The sequence below is a fragment of the Lissotriton helveticus genome, chromosome 12 (genome assembly GCF_964261635.1).
Source record: "Lissotriton helveticus chromosome 12, aLisHel1.1, whole genome shotgun sequence".
In the NCBI taxonomy this organism is placed as follows: Eukaryota; Metazoa; Chordata; class Amphibia; order Caudata; family Salamandridae; genus Lissotriton; species Lissotriton helveticus.
The window spans coordinates 534594300-534612231 of NC_136073.1; positions in this window are offsets into that span (position 1 = coordinate 534594300).

The following is a 17932-nucleotide window of genomic DNA, read 5'->3' on the forward strand; positions in this document are numbered from 1 at the left end:
TCTTTCTGCAATCTTCTTCCCTATTTCTGCACCTCTCTTGCCTCTTTCTGCACCCCTGTTCCCTCTTTCTGCACCTCTCTTGTTTTTTCTGCACTTCTCTCGCCTGTTTCTATATTCAAATGGGAAGTGTAAGCTGTCAAGTTTAAAGGTCTTCGTGCTCTCTTGACTGAGGTATATGTCTACTTGCACATGTATTCTCACGTCTTCTGCAACTGAAAATGGTAGCTTAATAAGCAGGTAGCTTCTCTTATAGGTTGTCAAATCTTGTTAGTTCTGCTCTGTCATTCGGTTGCACAGGCAGACACTTATGTATATATGTGCTATAGAGTCCCTCAAACATACCATTGAATACCCATGTGCCCTGTATTTTGAGCAGAAAGAAATACATAAAACTTTTTTACACAAATGTACAGAGTATGCTGTTAGAAACACAGGTATTCAAGTTTTAGTAAGTTTATTTTCATTTAACATGTCACTAGGTAAAAGCATAGGCATGCATGCATACCTTAAAAAACTTGGTCAAACTTGGAACAGTGATATGCTTAGGATTGCTGTTTTATATTTGGTGGGCCAAACATTCTGAGCAGTCGATTAAAAGTGAACCTTCAAGAAAAAATTGAGGTTTAAGACATCTTCGGAGATGGATTAGTGATTAGGTTAATTTGTATGAGTCTGCTGTAAGGTACAGTCAGAGTAGGCCTCTTTCTGCACCTCTGTTGGTTCTTTCTGCACATCCTTAGAAATTCACTAAAAAACAGAGGTTTCAAGGAAGTTATAGTTAGGGATTAGCATTTAAAAAAACATTAGAAATTCACTGAAAATAACATAGGTTTCAGGGACGTTATAGTTGGAAATTGTCATTTAAAAAACCAGAGCAATTCACTCAAAAAACATAGGTTTCAGGGTTATTATAGTTAGAAATTAGCATTTAAGAAGCCATAGATATTCAATGAAAAAAACACAGGTTTCAGGGATGTCATAGTTAGTTGGACATTTTACTCGTACAAAACCAGAGAAATTAGGTTGGTATAATTAGTTGAGCTGACTATAACTTGCACTCCCGCAATGCACTGCTGATGACATCACATATTACATCACTCATGACATGGTCAGTGACATCACTCATGACATCATCCACGTGATAATCTGATGCGCCTCCTCACAGCCTAATATAACCTTTGATACCCCCACTCTAAAATAGAGACGGTCATTCTCGAAACCATAGACACACCAATATCACTGATTCCTCGGTCTACACACACATCCACTCCCTCATCCATACATTCACTCATACATGCAGTCACTCATCAATACAGCCACTATCATATGTACTCATACACCCATACAAAACTCACACACCGCCACTCACCCATAGAGGTATTCACACAGCTAGTCAGTCCTGCAGATAATCAATCACACTCCCATTTACTCACCTATACCATTATACACACACCACCTCACTAATTATACAGATACTAACACATACTTACTCTCTTATACAATCACTGACACAAGCACACACTCATCCATACAGACACTTTCACAATCACTCACTCTCACATATAATCATTTATATACTCCATTATACACATATCCTGCCTTTCACATATGTAGTTACTCACACATGTACCACTGAGACATCATTCACTCACCAACACACCCATACACATACTCACCCACCCACCCACAGAGCCTCTCACAGACGCACTCTTGAACCCATACACCCGGTGAATCACCTTCTTCCATATTCATGCAGGGGGTCACACACATCACACCCACCCACACAGACTCAGGTACTCAGACAACCAATCAAAAACTCATATAGACACTAATGTAGATACTCACCAAGCCAAGCAGCCACTTACACCAACTGAAAGACTGATACAGACATTCATACAGATTAGTCAGTCACCCATGTATTAGCAAGACAAGTTTAATCACTCAGGTATACAGTCAGTAATGCACCAACTAAATCATTCATTCAGACACTCATACACCCACTCGTTCATCAATACACCTTGGTGTGTGTGTGTGTGTGTATATATATATATATATATATATATATATATATTGCATTTAAATTTTTTAGAAACACTCAGTCACTGGATGTCATCAGTGATGTCGCTGACCTTGTCATGAGTGATATAAAATGTGATGTCAACAGCAGTGCATTGCTGGGGCGTGAGTTAGAGTTAGCTCAACTAACTATAATGGCGGAATTTCTCTGGTTTTGTACGAGTGAAATGTCAAACTAACTATAACGTCCCTGAGTTTTTTTTCAATGAATTTCTATGGTTTTTTAAATGCTAATTTCTAACTATAACGTCCCTGTGCTTTTTTCCCCAGTGAATATATATATATATATATATATATATATATATATATATATATATATATATATATATATATATATATATGTGTGTGTGTGTGTGTGTGATATATATATGCAATATATATATATGCACATATATATATATATAAAACGAAGGCTCACTGCTGCAGCGGGTCCAGATGAGCACCAGGCTGGTGCTTGAATTGAGGAAGCAAGAATGCTGGCGTCTTGCAGGGGGCGTTCAGTATGAGCTCGTCTCGGCTTCTACAAAGCAAGAATTGATGCCCGCCTGAATCTACATCAACCCACTTGGGAACATTAATGTTTTAATAAGGACTGAGAGACAGCGCACCCACTCGGGTGTTATGTATGCACTACACCTCCCACAAGGCCATTGAGTGGGCAGCGCCCACGTGGCAGGTAAAGGTCAATAAGTAGTGCAGAGTATAGAGCGCTGGGACTCATTTCCATGAACTGCACGCCATTGAGAAAGGGATTTCATTTTCCCGAAACGCGTCTGGCGTTCTACCAGTATGGATGTTTTTTCTGTGCCGGGGATCATTCAGCAAGTTGCAGAGAAATAAAGACGGAGCTGAATTTAACTTGCTGTGGCCTTTGTCGAATTGGAGTCCTGTGAAGATGGAAATATATATATATATATATATATATATATATATATATATATATATATATATATATATATATATATGGAGAGAGAGAGAGAGAGAGACATAAGCAAGAGTATATTTGTAGAGAAACTCTAGTGCACAACTGTGCAGCAGAAGCACAGGTATTCAGCTTGAGGAGAGAGTCCCTAAATCAGCGGACCTTGGCTCGCCAAATAGCTGTATTACTCAGAGGACAATCATTTACATGCAAATAATGGTACACATCAAAAGATATGTGGCCCTTTTGTGGTTTGGCTGTCAATACTACATTCAGAAAGTCTCTAACTAATGAGATTCTCCCATCTTGTTCTTTCCTGAAATCTCAAAAGCATTCTCTCTATGCCTGCAAGGATTAAATGTGACCTTTCGGTCTGTGCTTAATAATAATTGATATATGTGTAAACATTTACAACAACAATTACTTTTCCCAGCTAATGAAACACCTTAAGCCCTGGTCATGGAAGACATGATTGTGCATCATAAATTTGGAATTAAGGTCCTTCTGCTGGGATGCGCAAATAAATGAAGTGCAAACACATGAACTAAATTAAGCAACGGTTTTTGAGGTAAATTAATTTTTTGCACTCTGCAGTTGTGTGAAGTTCAGGCTCTAGGTATGAAGTTAACTTTTCAGCAACAACGTGTTATTTTACAGACTTTCGCAGGATATTAGTTCCAGCGGCTGCTAGAGATGTGTTTTTTTTCTTTTAAGAGCGTTTAATTGTGCTGCGAAGTGGTTTATAGAAACAGCTATGTCTGTACTAAAAACAGTTATGAACAAAAGGGAAAACACCAGTAAGAGCTATAAAGTATGAATTGTGTGACTTAACATAATTTGATCTCTAATCAGGAGAAATGTATGCAGCTGGTCTTCCTTAGGGATGTGGTGTGTTAAGAAATACTAATTTAATTGTGCAGGGGTGAACGAAGCAATTCTTTATTTAAATGTGCTTCACTAGACAAAAGTAATACCATTTGTATCTACACTAAAACAATTGTCTCTGTATGCGTTAGCGCCTGAATGAAAACATTTGCCTGGCCACTACTTTTCGATTATTGTGGAGAAGGAAGTTTAACTCCCTAACATTTGCACGAGGTTGTTGCAACCCAGAATATGCGACAAATATTGTATGATACACAACACTCTGCTGTAGTGCGAATACTATGCAGGTGCGTTGGCCGTGAAATAAGTTCGAGGTTATATCAAGGTAAAGACACTGAGCTTTAGTTACTGAAAATGATGTCAGACAAAATATATAGAGGTACAAAAATCAAAGCAGGTGCAGCTTAAATGGAATTTGCTCAAGATTTAAGAACGTTAGCATTCAGGTCCTCTGATTCAGAACAAATTGCTTTTAAATCCATTGAACATAGACATCTGCAAGCGTCCAGTCTTCTGATGTAGACAAAGATATTTTCTATTATGCAAGGATTTATGGTCTCGCAGGCACCTGCCAGCTAGTACTTTAATATGGCATTTTATACAAAAAGCATGCTTATTAAACATGGATTCGGCCTGCTCTTTATTTCGCACTGGAAGCTGGAAGACAATGTTCAGTTGTTCTTTCTCGTAGCATTAACAGTTTTCGATGATGTAGCTATGATCCATGAAGTACTGTGATAACAGTATATTATTATTTTTATTACAGGCTACATTTGACGTCAAAAAGAGCTTAGGATTCAGATGTTCTGACATTACAAAATCCTGCCACATATTCAACATGGGCCGCTGATTATGAGCAAGGGTGCCGGAGTGAAGAAAAGGGCTTTATTACCATGAATAAGAAAGAGGTAGGGGTAGCAAAAACAACAAGCATTTGCAATGTCAAAAGATTTGGCGTATGAATGAATTGTCTTTTGTGGTTTTGATGGGTTTAGACACTCAATAACTGATCATGCATGCACTCTGTAACACATGTTTGCACTATACATCCATTCATTATGCATCCACTCCCCCATTCAGGCATTCACCCTCTGACACAACCACAGTGAACCACATACAAACTCACCAACATTTGCAAATTAATAAAAGAACAGAAGTAGGAACAAAACATTCTGCCATCTAAACATGGCGAGCATATGCGTGAAGTAAGGAAACTATACATAGAAGATGGTGTCCGTATTCCTGGGGTATTGTAAATAGTCAATTATTGTTTTAAAGTACTAGGTTGGCAAAGGCTGTCACATTTAGAACCATCATGCTTGGCCATCTTGGAATATTAAAACAATGTTACTTTATGCATTCCATAATGGTCTTCTGGTTTAGAGGGAGGGGCCATTTGGGATGTGGCACACTGCAAATTAAATGACCACGAAGCAAGCTACCTGTTACCACCACCTGGAGGGCTGTAGTATCCTATTAAGAAACATTAAAATAAAAAAAGAGAAGCAACTATAATTAAAGGAGAACATTGACAACTAACGGACCAACCAACCAGCCAGGATACTGAATCCGACTAATTTTCAGGTGGATGTACACAAATGATCAGATAATGCCAACAGTCAAAGTTCAACCAAGCCATTGAGGTATATGGTCCTGAACTATTACCCCCATTCAGTACGATGTTGTTGATGGAAGCAGACTGTAAATGACACTGGCACAGATCAATAGCAGAACAGAGATGAACCAAAGGCCATCTATGTATCTATGTGGGTATATATTTATAAATATGAATTTGTGTGTTATATAATTATATATTATTACAAGACTTATCAGACATTTAAGAAGTAATACTAGCAAGAATTATTACATTGCAAATCCTCCCCCTCTCGAGTTTGTCAGAGTCAATATACAGAACCAAAATCCTTCCCAATAAAAGAAATCTAAAGTTTAAAGACATATCATGTAACCAAATACTAATTTGTAGACTTTAATACAGATAAATAATAAGGCAACCCTAAATACTCATTGAATTTAACACATGCTTTCACAATCAATATGCCAGGCCTTCCATGATTATCATAACCTTTCATAATGAGCATGTCAGACTATTGGCATCAGAAATATGTTCCCTAATGAACCAATCCGGCCTCTAGCTATTATTTATTGGCTTTTCACCATGACCCACTGAGGCCTCCTGTAATGAGATTAAGCTTCCCCTAAGACAACCATGAGGTATACTCATAAAATCACACAGTAAAATAACATTACAAGTGGCAAATCAAAATACTATCTTTCTCAAAAGAGCATAACAAGGATTCTCACAGAACAAAACAGGGTACCCAACACCTAAAACATTGCTATTAGTGTAAACTGTGAGATTGCATGTAAGAAATACCTATCTGTAGGCTTTGATATAATTTAATAACAATCTACACTAAAATGCATATTAAGTATAACATATGTTTTTCACAATAAATGGGTCAGGCCTGTGCCTTTATCATAACATTCCGAAATAAATAGATCTGGCCTTCAGCCATGACCATTGACCTGCCAGCATAACCAACTTAGTCCTGCTGTAGCAAATGTAAATTTGACCACAAACTAAAAAGTACTACATGAGCAGTCTCTTTAGTGGAAGCACGTATTCGGCCCAATCAAATCCCATACTAAGGAGAACCAACATGAGGGTGGAGCCTATGCCTCTCTTTCAGTAGTACTCTGAGAGCTATTGTTGTTGCACACATTAGGTCACTTAACTGTTGTTCTTTCAAGTCAGACCTAAATTTTCAAGTAGATTAGTGTAGCTCTTATCAGACATTTAAGAAGTAATACTAGCAAGAATTATTACATTGCAAATCCTCCCCCTCTAGAGTTTGTCAGAGTCAATATACAGAACCAAAATCCTTCCCAATAAAAGAAATCTAAAGTTTAAAGACATATCATGTAACCAAATACTAATTTGTAGACTTTAATACAGATAAATAATAAGGCAACCCTAAATGCTCATTGAATTTAACACATGCTTTCACAATCAATATGCCAGGCCTTCCATGATTATCATAACCTTTCATAATGAGCATGTCAGACTATTGGCATCAGAAATATGTTCCCTAATGAACCAATCCGGCCTCTAGCTATTATTTATTGGCTTTTCACCATGACCCACTGAGGCCTCCTGTAATGAGATTAAGCTTCCCCTAAGACAACCATGAGGTATACTCATAAAATCACACAGTAAAATAACATTACAAGTGGCAAATCAAAATACTATCTTTCTCAAAAGAGCATAACAAGGATTCTCACAGAAAAAAACAGGGTACCCAACACCTAAAACATTGCTATTAGTGTAAACTGTGAGATTGCATGTAAGAAATACCTATCTGTAGGCTTTGATATAATTTAATAACAATCTACACTAAAATGCATATTAAGTATAACATATGTTTTTCACAATAAATGGGTCAGGCCTGTGCCTTTATCATAACATTCCGAAATAAATAGATCTGGCCTTCAGCCATGACCATTGACCTGCCAGCATAACCAACTTAGTCCTGCTGTAGCAAATGTAAATTTGACCACAAACTAAAAAGTACTACATGAGCAGTCTCTTTAGTGGAAGCACGTATTCGGCCCAATCAAATCCCATACTAAGGAGAACCAACATGAGGGTGGAGCCTATGCCTCTCTTTCAGTAGTACTCTGAGAGCTATTGTTGTTGCACACATTAGGTCACTTAACTGTTGTTCTTTCAAGTCAGACCTAAATTTTCAAGTAGATTAGTGTAGCTCTGGGTATCCCACTCTGTTGTCAAATACACAAAACGCGCTCTAAAGTCTAAGGTAAATGACGATAGGGGAAGAGATCTGGGCTGCTGCCATAGAAAAACAAGTACAGTAAATTATCCAGTTAACTAGTTATCTGAGACATAAACATCATACATTATAGTGTAATTTGTGGGCCCTTAAAGGTTCAAGCTCATGCAGCCTCACTGCAGTTTGCCCAGGCAGCGGGATAAATTAACAAAATAGTCACAGTTTTGTAGAGAGGAAGCATTTTTTTCCTGTGGAAGCACACAACGTCTGCCCAATCGAATCATGTACTTCTGCCTTACAACATGTGTGCGGAGCCAAAGTTGTTCTCTTTACTACCGCTGAAAGCCTTTTGTTTTAGGAGGATCACATAACGTTTGGTGACAACTGCCCTATCAAGCCAGACCTAAAAATGTAGCAGCAGTTAAAGATGAGGGGCAACTGATAAAAATAAAAGGCATATATCTCAAATTCTAGAAAAGAGACATAGAAAATGAGGGTGAATAAAACAAATGACAACAAAATATGAAGAAAAGAAAAAAGGGGACAATCACCATGCATACAAAATATTTCAAAGCCAATCAGCCTTTGTTTGTTAGGTGCATATGCTCTTTGTTGTGATTACTTGAAGATATATATTTGTGTTTGGATGCATATACAGAAAACACACCTAATATCAAACATGTGTACAGAGACAATTTCCAGATAAACGCGCATACAAGGAGGTAACACAGATGCACAGGATGCAGTCAGGTAATACATATAAAGGCACATGCAGATGCAAGTAGATGTTGTTTGAATGCATGGGTGAGTTGGTAGTTATGTCGGTGTAGAAAGGATGAATCTAAGGCGGCATTCAATACCGTTAATCATGGGGTCCTATTGAACAGGCTTAGAACATTGGGCATCACAGACACAGCCTTAACTCTTCTTGAATCTTTTTTGGATGCCAGAGTACAGCAAATCCATTGGGGAGGTCTCCAATCTGAAGAGTGCACTCTCCCGTGTGGAGTGCCCCAGGGATCAGCGCTCTCGCCCACACTATTTAATCTGTATGTAACCCCTCTTGCGGCACTAATAAAATCACACGCTCTGCATTTAGTGTCTTAAGCCGATGACACTCAATTAATAGTGTCACTTTCTCAGTTGGTGGAAGCCACAGCAGAATGCTTCAGAAACTGTCTTCTAGATGTCAAAAACTAGATGAGTGACAACTTCTTAAAACTCAATACTGAAAAAACGGAAGTGATTGAGTTTGGCGAAAAAACATCTATTTGGAGTCACCTTTGGTGGCCCCCAGAGGCGGGCACATGCCCAGTCCCAGCCAAAAAGGTCAGAAACCTTGGCTTCATGATTGACAAGGAACTTACCTGCACAGTGCAAATTAGTCAGGTTACTTCGGCCTGTTCCTACACTATCAAGGTTCTCCGGAAAATCTTACCATACATCCTGTTTACTCTGAGGAAAACAGTGGTGGGAGCCTTGATTATGTCACGGGTAGATTACTGCAATGCACTGTATTTAGGTACAGGGTAAAAACAGCTTGCTAAGCTCCAGTCAATTCAAAATGCGGCAGCCAGAGTCTTACTTAATCTCCCGAAATGCCACCCCACATCTCAAGCCATACGAGAACTTCATTGGCTCCCTGTTAGGCGCAGAGTCCAATTTAAGGCACTTTGTCTAGTCCACAAATCTCTCTATGGGAAAGGATCAGAAGATCTTACTAATCTTTTTCCTCGCTATGTGCCTCTGCGCACCTTAAGATCTGGCAGCCAAGATCTGAGTCATCTGCCAAGAATAAAGAGAGCCTGATGGGGTGACAAATTCTTTTCCTTCCAGGCATCCAAATTGTGGAACATCTTGCCCATAGCGCTACGCTTTGATAAGAACAGAACGAGTTTTAGGAAGGCGATAAAATCCTGGCTCTTCTCTAGGCCCTAATTGCTATCTGTATCTTCTTCTGTTCTACAGCGCCAAGACGCCTCGGCATAAGCGCGCTTTAAAAATAATTCAGTCAGTCAGTCAGTCAGATGCTTGTTGGTGCTTACAGTGATTAGTAGGTGTTTTGACAGATGGGTGTGAGCGTATAGCGGGATCGGTGCAGCTGGGTGCAGATTGATGTTTGGTTGTTAGTTGATGGATGAAAACTTAGCTGAGGATTAACAGATGTATGACTGCTTGAGGGCGGATGATGGGCACAAGGTGATGGGTGTATACATGTATACATCTGAGCAGATGAGTGTGGAGAAGCGGATAAATATCTGTGAGGGAAGGCTAAACAGATGAGTGCATGTAGGATAAATTGGAGTGAAAGGGTGAATGGACAGATCATAGTTGAATGAAAGCTTGGAGGTGGTTGCCAGGGCCGGTCTGGCCTTGTGTGCACCAGGAGTTTCCTCGGTGGGCCGCCAGGGTAGGGGCTGGTTTTAGACCCATGGGAGGCAGTTTTTGTTACCGGGGGCTAGTTTTGCAGCATAGCTGCAATATCATCCCCAGCAACAAAAGTGGTACAAAGCTTTCCACTAGCTGCACCACCACCCCACTAGGGCCTTGCTCTTTGCCAAGGCCGGTTTCGGTTCCCAGTCCAGCCCTGGTGCTTGTGCTCCATGAGTAAGTCATTTTTTTTTGTGGTATTTATACACATACATACATACAGTGCACAGGGATAACTTTAATTTAAATCATCTGCTAGTAAATAAGCAGTATTTTATGACGAAACTTTCCAAGTAAGCTAACACGGTTCCTTCCTTTAAGTCTACAAAGTATGATTATTGTGGATTTATTTTATTTGTATGTCTAGTGACCCTTTGTAAAATGAAATGCATCTGCACATGACACAATCAATTGAGCATGGTAGACCCACTTTGTCCTTGCAGTCCCCTAAGCTCCTGGAAATATGCCCCTGCCTGGCAACCGAACATGTCAGACAAAACACGGGGGTGTGGGACCGAGAATGACAATCAATGCAACATGGGGGACGAAGGACCAAGCGATAAAGCCGCGCTCGAACGACTGGAAATCGGACTTACTCCAATAAGACTGGAAGCTGGAAACGAAGCAGTCCCCCCCCCACTCCCTCCCCCCCGGGGCGTTTTTATTTTTCTTTTTCTTCTTTCTCTTTCTTCTTCTTCTTTCTCTTCTCCCACCCATGTATATGTTAAGCTCCATGTAATATATATTTTTTCTACAATAAAAAATTACAGAAATCAAAAAGAAACACTGACCTACTAAGTAGATCAACTGTGGATCAGGATAAGATGGAACAAGCACTCTGATTCTAAACAAACAACCACAGATTCAAGATGAAGGGTAAGACTGCACTTTCTTAGAAAGGGTTTCACTCCTGAACGCCGGCTACAAATCACCCACATTTATACCCACAACAGTCTGAGCCCACTGAGCAAGATCAGAAGAGAAAAACACCTCAAAAACTTCAGGCCCTGCCAATACATAGTGCCCGAAATTATTGGCAATTAATAAGTGGGAAGCCATGTACTTCGAGCAACAACCAGAATTGGGTCATAAAAAAGATTATGTGCATTGGCATGTGTAGGGCAATAGGAGTAAACATGAAAATTCACAACGTGCAAAGATTTTGATGTAGACGGCTGGGAGATTTTGTGAATTCCTGAAAAATTAGAAACCCACATCAAATTGTCAAAGGCGGAATTGCTGAGGAAGGACGATTCCTGAAAGAGAAGGGCCCGATTTAAATACGAGGGCTGCAAATTAAACCTAATAGTATGAAGGGTCCCGCTTTCTTATAATACATGTGACCACAAAAATTGTTGTTGAAATAAAAAATCTAAGAATCAAGGATTTTATTTGGATTTCAGAGAATTCACAATCATTTCAGTTCACGTTCTTCTAATCTGCCTCGCTTTAACAACATAAGAAGAACCTGGCTCTATTGTTGTGACAGGTAAGTCAATTCTCTAACTCTGGATAAGAATGAAATGAAGGAAGAAGTCTACATGAGGTTGAAAACTGGCGGACCCGTTCAGCACTGGTGTGCATCTTGAACCAGGATGAGGTGTTAGGGAGTGGTGTAGCAACAATAGGTGCCAGAAAAAAAAGAGCTGATTTTACACAAAGAGAAGCACAGACTATGCCTAAAATCATACAGTGTAGAAGACCAGAACATCCTTCTGTGTGTCATTGTGCATATGAGGTACCCTTCACAAAAACACCACCAAGTTATTGACCTGCACAAGAGCACACAATGCAAAACAATAGTCCCAGTACATGCACAAATACAGACGTGGCACAAGGCCGCACTGCGTCAAATACAGCCCTAGATAAAACATTATTCGCAAAGAACTTTATTTGGAAATAAATGTCAAATGTATTTAAGCGATACTGCTTTTCTGGTATGTGTGGCATTGTTACACCCACACATAACTCAATAAAATAAAGTGATACAGAGTGGCATGTCATGCTCATCAAAATACCAAGTGAAGGAAAGAACACAATGAAATGCAAATAAAATGAAATGTACTTTTAAATGTACCATTAAGAGCTCAAATGTAGTGCTGTAAATCAGTAACATAAATGTAAAATAGTTGCAAGATTTGGGGCAGTCACAATAGAGTACTGCTCTCAATGAGGGAAAGGACGAGGGCTGAAAGGTTCTGCAGCTCTGTCGATGTGAGCTCTTTAACGACTATGGGATCCATTACAATGGGGCCAGAATTCTGACTGGAAGACCCCTCTGAAGATACTTAAGGCATTGGTAATTCTTTGAGTGTGGAGGAGATGGGAAATCAAATTGAAATAGGAATGTATTTATCCAGGAAAGTATCTGAATTGTCTTGAAGGCTTCTATAACTAAATAATGAACTACATAAGTAAATATCCAGTCATTTTTGAACTGCTATAATAATATTCGGCATGAAAAAGTATATTTGTAGATGGCTGGCACATTTACTATCACGTTTGCCTTACAGATAGGGGTTTATGAAGGCGTTTCACATGTACAATTACAGGTTAAACACAGATTTCGTGCCGCGGCTGCTACTTTTGACACTTTGCATCAGGCCCGTCAAAAACATGGCTGCCATCTGGGAGGACAAGCACTATGGATGTGCTTTGAGGGCAACGATGCTCTAAGGGGCGCTAGACTTATGAATCAATAGAACACGCTGTTTGAGCGTTAAAGAACAAGAGCTCCTGCAACAAATGCCTCCTCAAGCAGGAATGAAAACTGAGGAGGGTTTCTCATCTTTTTTTTAATTTGGTGTGGTGTGTGAAGGATTTGGATAAACACTAAAAGACAATTTACTTTTCTGATAACCATCTGTTCTTGCTGAGGGAGGTCACAAAACAAAAGCTGTCTTTGTCGTTTTCATCATTTTTTTTAGTTGGAGAGGGGCCTCTCAATTCAATGCCCAATGAACGATAGGTGCAATCACACAACATGGAATCGGAGGAAAACGAAAGGCCCTAGCCCAGGCTATGTGGGATTGTACTGAATTCACCAGCAGTTTTGTCGACACCCTCCCAGGGGTGAAGGTATGATGATGAATGACCCTGACATACACAGTAACTTTCTGCACAGAATTGCTGTCTTCTTTTGAGGAGGCAAGAGTTACCTCCCAGTATCAAAGATTGGGCACATTGCTTACAGCAGCAGGCCATAAAAATATTGCACTTTTCTCCTTAGTGAGCCTCAATTCACGTCTCAGTTGTGGTATCAAATTCCACCAGAATGCAGAAAACCCCACTCTTACCCAGAAGTCTTCATAGTCCAGGAAATTGAGTATTTCAAATAGTGCATCGCCATCACCCAAGTGTGAATGACAAGAATCTACATGAATCTTAGCATAAACTAGACAGAAGATAGTCAAGTATGTTCAATGTAACCATGCCTCTTACAAAAATAGAACAACATTACGCACAACATACGATTATTCTTCAAACTAAACAATTCCTAAAAGACACACCACAGGTAAGGTTACGGAAATGCTATATTGAAAAATCATAAAAACGATTTAATCATACCTACGATCCTCACTGTTTAATTAAACTGTGTCAGCATAAAGTCTTAAAAAAGTTATTTGGATATTTTGTCAGGAAAATGCAATAAAACTGCAACAAAGAAACCTAACAAGTATTAAATGGACTTCACCAGAGAGGGTTAATATTAAGTAGTGTAGATCAATTTTCATACCACCAGATTGTGACCTCAACGTGGTTAACCAGTAGACATGACTGAAATGTTAAATAACATCCATTCAATGAATCAAAATCAAGGAACTCTACACTTTGACAAGAAGTACAGAGTTCCCAGAATTTGACTGCGGCTGGATTATTAAATTCACCTATCCCCTGCAGCGGGGTGTCCTTCACAACATGGATGAATCAAGTGGCTGCAGGAATGCCGTTGAGACACCTGAATGGCAGTGGGGAAATGGAAGTTCTGTCACTCTGCTAGATTATCACTTGTCCTCACTCCTACATTTCCCCTGTGGAACTTAAAGGACCGCATTATTAGACTGCGCCTGTACTTTGTTAGTAAAGTGCAACAACAGTCAATCTCCTCAAAGCCTCCTGGGTCGGCATCTGGCGCTTTTTCACTACCTGTGTGGCTATATTTTAGGTGCACCTTAGTCCAGTGGAGTGTGTGGTCTTCCCACCAGAGTACTTCACCCAAAACATTAAGACACTTGTGGCCCTCCTTCCAACCATGGACTGTGTGGACCAAATCCACAAGCACATTGTATGTCTCCATGCCCAGGAACAATAAGTGCCTCAAAACTGCATCTCCGTCATCCAATCATTGATGCTAATCACCTACACACAGTAAACCATGTTAAAAAAATAACATAGCCTTGTTGCCAAACAAGCTCAGATCTGCGAATGGCACGCTATCATGAATTTTCGACTGATTCACATCACAACTCACCACAAATATAAAATTATTGAAATTCACCATTGAGTTCAACCTGTCTTTCAATACTCATATCATCAAACATAAACCAGCTGTCTAGCATCAACTTTGACTCATATGGAAAGTCAAGTCAATCCATCAGAAGCAGACCTTAAAATCACTGCCAACGCTGTGGTCCATTGACACCTGCATGGTGGCAAAACTTTTCAGAATGGCGTCCATTCTATATAATGATCCCACAAACAAAGGTCATCTACGCTGCTGTAAGCTTCATTAGAGTAGAGATGAAATTCAGCTGTATCCAAGAGGAACTGAAAAAGCATCAGAAAAACAAGCCTAACTATTACTGTCTTTACTAGTAGATTGTAAAGGAAAATCCATCTCAGCCCTGGTTTACCACTCCAGCAGGTCAGGGATGCACTAAATGCCCTCCTTCGCTTCGAGGAGCATTTCCTCCTCCGATCATAAAGATTTTCTCACCTTCAAACACCAATGCCGGATCCACAAGGTAGACACCCGCCTTCCCCTGTCCCTCCTTCAGTATTTGTCCCAGACTTGAAAAATCTTCCCCATTTCCCTTCATGCACAATGTTCCACAGCTCCAAAGCGAAGGCTGCAATTTAAAAATACCAATATATATATATATATTTATGCAATTATTTCTCACACAAGTCATAAAAAGGAAAGTAATAGCAAGATAAAATTAGAAAATCAAATCCTTAAAATGTTATTCTTGAACATCCGTGTAAGTTTTCAATTCAATCAGAGGATTGCAAATGGTTTACGAACTGCAAATGCATTTGAAAAGTATAGCAAACGTCATCTCATCGAAGTGCAACAATTTGCCATTGGAACAGTTGCGAATAAGAAATGTGAAACTAGTAAGAACAACCATGACCTGTTGCATCACGCTTATTCTATTTTTGGCATTTGACCAGTGGCGGCTGGCATCTTTTGAAAGTGGTGAGGTAAGCAAAACCCCCCACCACTTGCCCAAAAAAACAAAATAAAGCACCCTCCCTCCAAAAGTCCATAATTAAACACCCCCTCCCAAAAGCTCAAAATAAACACTCCCACCAAAAGCCTATTGTGAGGCAACCCCTCTCTCCACCCAAAATAACACTAACATTTTAAGTAAATAAAAGTAAATAAACGGTACTTACCTGTTGCCACATGTCATCGGTCCTCTGCAGGGAAACTGCAGTCTGCTGCGGAGCTCCCCTAATTAATCCTGGTGCTGCTCTAATGCTGTTAACCAGCATGAGAGAAGCACCAGGATTGGATGGAGTGGGTTGGTCGGACGCTTCTTTAGGACCTGGAGGCCTATGCTTGCTCTCAACCCAGCTGTCTAAGACAGATGAGTGGATAGATGCAAAGTGTGCATGTCAGGCTGGCTGTCACAAGACGAACGCAATTTGGAGCATCTGGTCAGCACTCCAATCCTCTATGCTGCTAATCGGCAGCTGAGGACATGCCGCTTTCTTGGCTCGGGACAGTACTTGCCGTGCGCACATTGGAAAAATAAAAGAGCAATTAAATAATTTATTTCATTACCATTTTATTATTCACAGGTTTCTTGCAGCAGGTGGGGGGCAACTATCCCCTCGGAGAACCTCCCCCACTGTATTTAGCCGTTGCGGACTCAAATTTAACTTTGGAGGTGCAATGACATTCACATGCCATTTCTATCACTTGATATCACAGCAGAATGGCAAATTATTAGCTTCTCTGCCAATCAATGATTGCTACACCATTGATCCATTTACTTCATTGGGCTGGATTCTTCTTGGACTATTGGATTTTCTCCCTAAAAAATGTATTTTATCCAACCTGCAAACGCACCTGCTGTTATCCCCTAGTACTTTTGTACTGTACGAGTCATTAGGCAGCAAGATTAGTGGCAACGGTCTGCTCAGTAGGTTTATGTGGTGGAAATTGGACATCAAGTGTAAATAAATCAGTTATCCTCTTTGGAAAGATCACTATACTCAGTCGCAGCTTTGTGCATAGTTTCCAAGTGTTTTTCATCTCTTACAAAATTCGCTAGAAATCTTTTCTACTTCACAAAAGTTGTAGAGTTTTTTTTTCACTTGTTCACCTCACCAAGAAAACGGTGGCTTTGGCAACAGTTTATGTCACAAATATCTTCATGTTAACATAATGGTTGCACTTAAGATATACACTGCAAAGAACTAGCTCATTATAAGCCGTGTCAATGATGGGAGGCAATAGCTTTTAAGTGTTTACTGGATGTGGATCCATTTCAATATTGGGGAAGCCAAAAAAATAGTGTGAGGTTTCCCACCTTTCTGAGGTGCAACTCCTCAAAATGAGTGTTATTTGCACCCACAAGTTTCAAAAAGTTTCCACGGTTGTGGCATCATCATAGTGGTTACAATTCGATCAAAGGAAAATTCCCATATGTGACCCAACTAGTATTTGCCAAGCATATCCAAAAGGACCCTTAGTGTTCGTGTTCTGTTCAATTTCTTTATGCATATCAAGGCAATGCAAGTGGAAAGCACTACATAAAACTTTCCAGATTAGCAGAGCTTGATTAGAGAGAACATTATCTTGCTATAACTTGTAAAAGATCATGATATGTGTAGAAAAACCACAAAGGAGAAAATAATCTACAATTTTTCACAAAGTGTGAAACTCAGGAAATTTATAAAATGTACAAGACAAAATAAAAACTTTACACACACCCAGGACTTCTGGTGCATAGACTCTTCACAGTTTTAGCCTTGGGCTTCTTACAGAACTGAAATGTTAACACCTACAAGATATATATATAGTCAGTACTAAAAAGTAAGTTCTGAGGATATCTTCTTGGGTATGCAACACACCAATTCCATTGAATTGTGCACTGCCCACTGATGCTATTTTATTTGTATTTATTTAAATCGTCTGTGCAGCCCTTTCTGAACCACTGATACAGGAGAGAAAAAAAACAAGGATCACAATTCTCCACACACTGAAAATCAAAGGCTCTATTGTGTTCCTTGTGAACCAAATTAGGTTTCATTATGATATTTTAAGCCGTTTTATTAGTATAATACAAGCCTTTCACTTACTTGACACTTTAGTGTTTTTCCTCACATATATATGCATCTGTGGGTTTGTCCATGGAATAATATCTGTGTGGACAACCCATGATCAATGTTTTATGAATGGTATTGTGTTGGAAGTAGAGTTTTCCCAGCATTTCTGTCCCAAAAGCAGTGTGTGGGGGATATTTTTACATGTCAACCAAACCCATTTGATGTTCAGCAGCTTTTAGGGTTGTCTACATAGGGTGTATCATGGTGACGATGCAGGTCATTGGTCCATCTGCTTAACCAGTGTTAG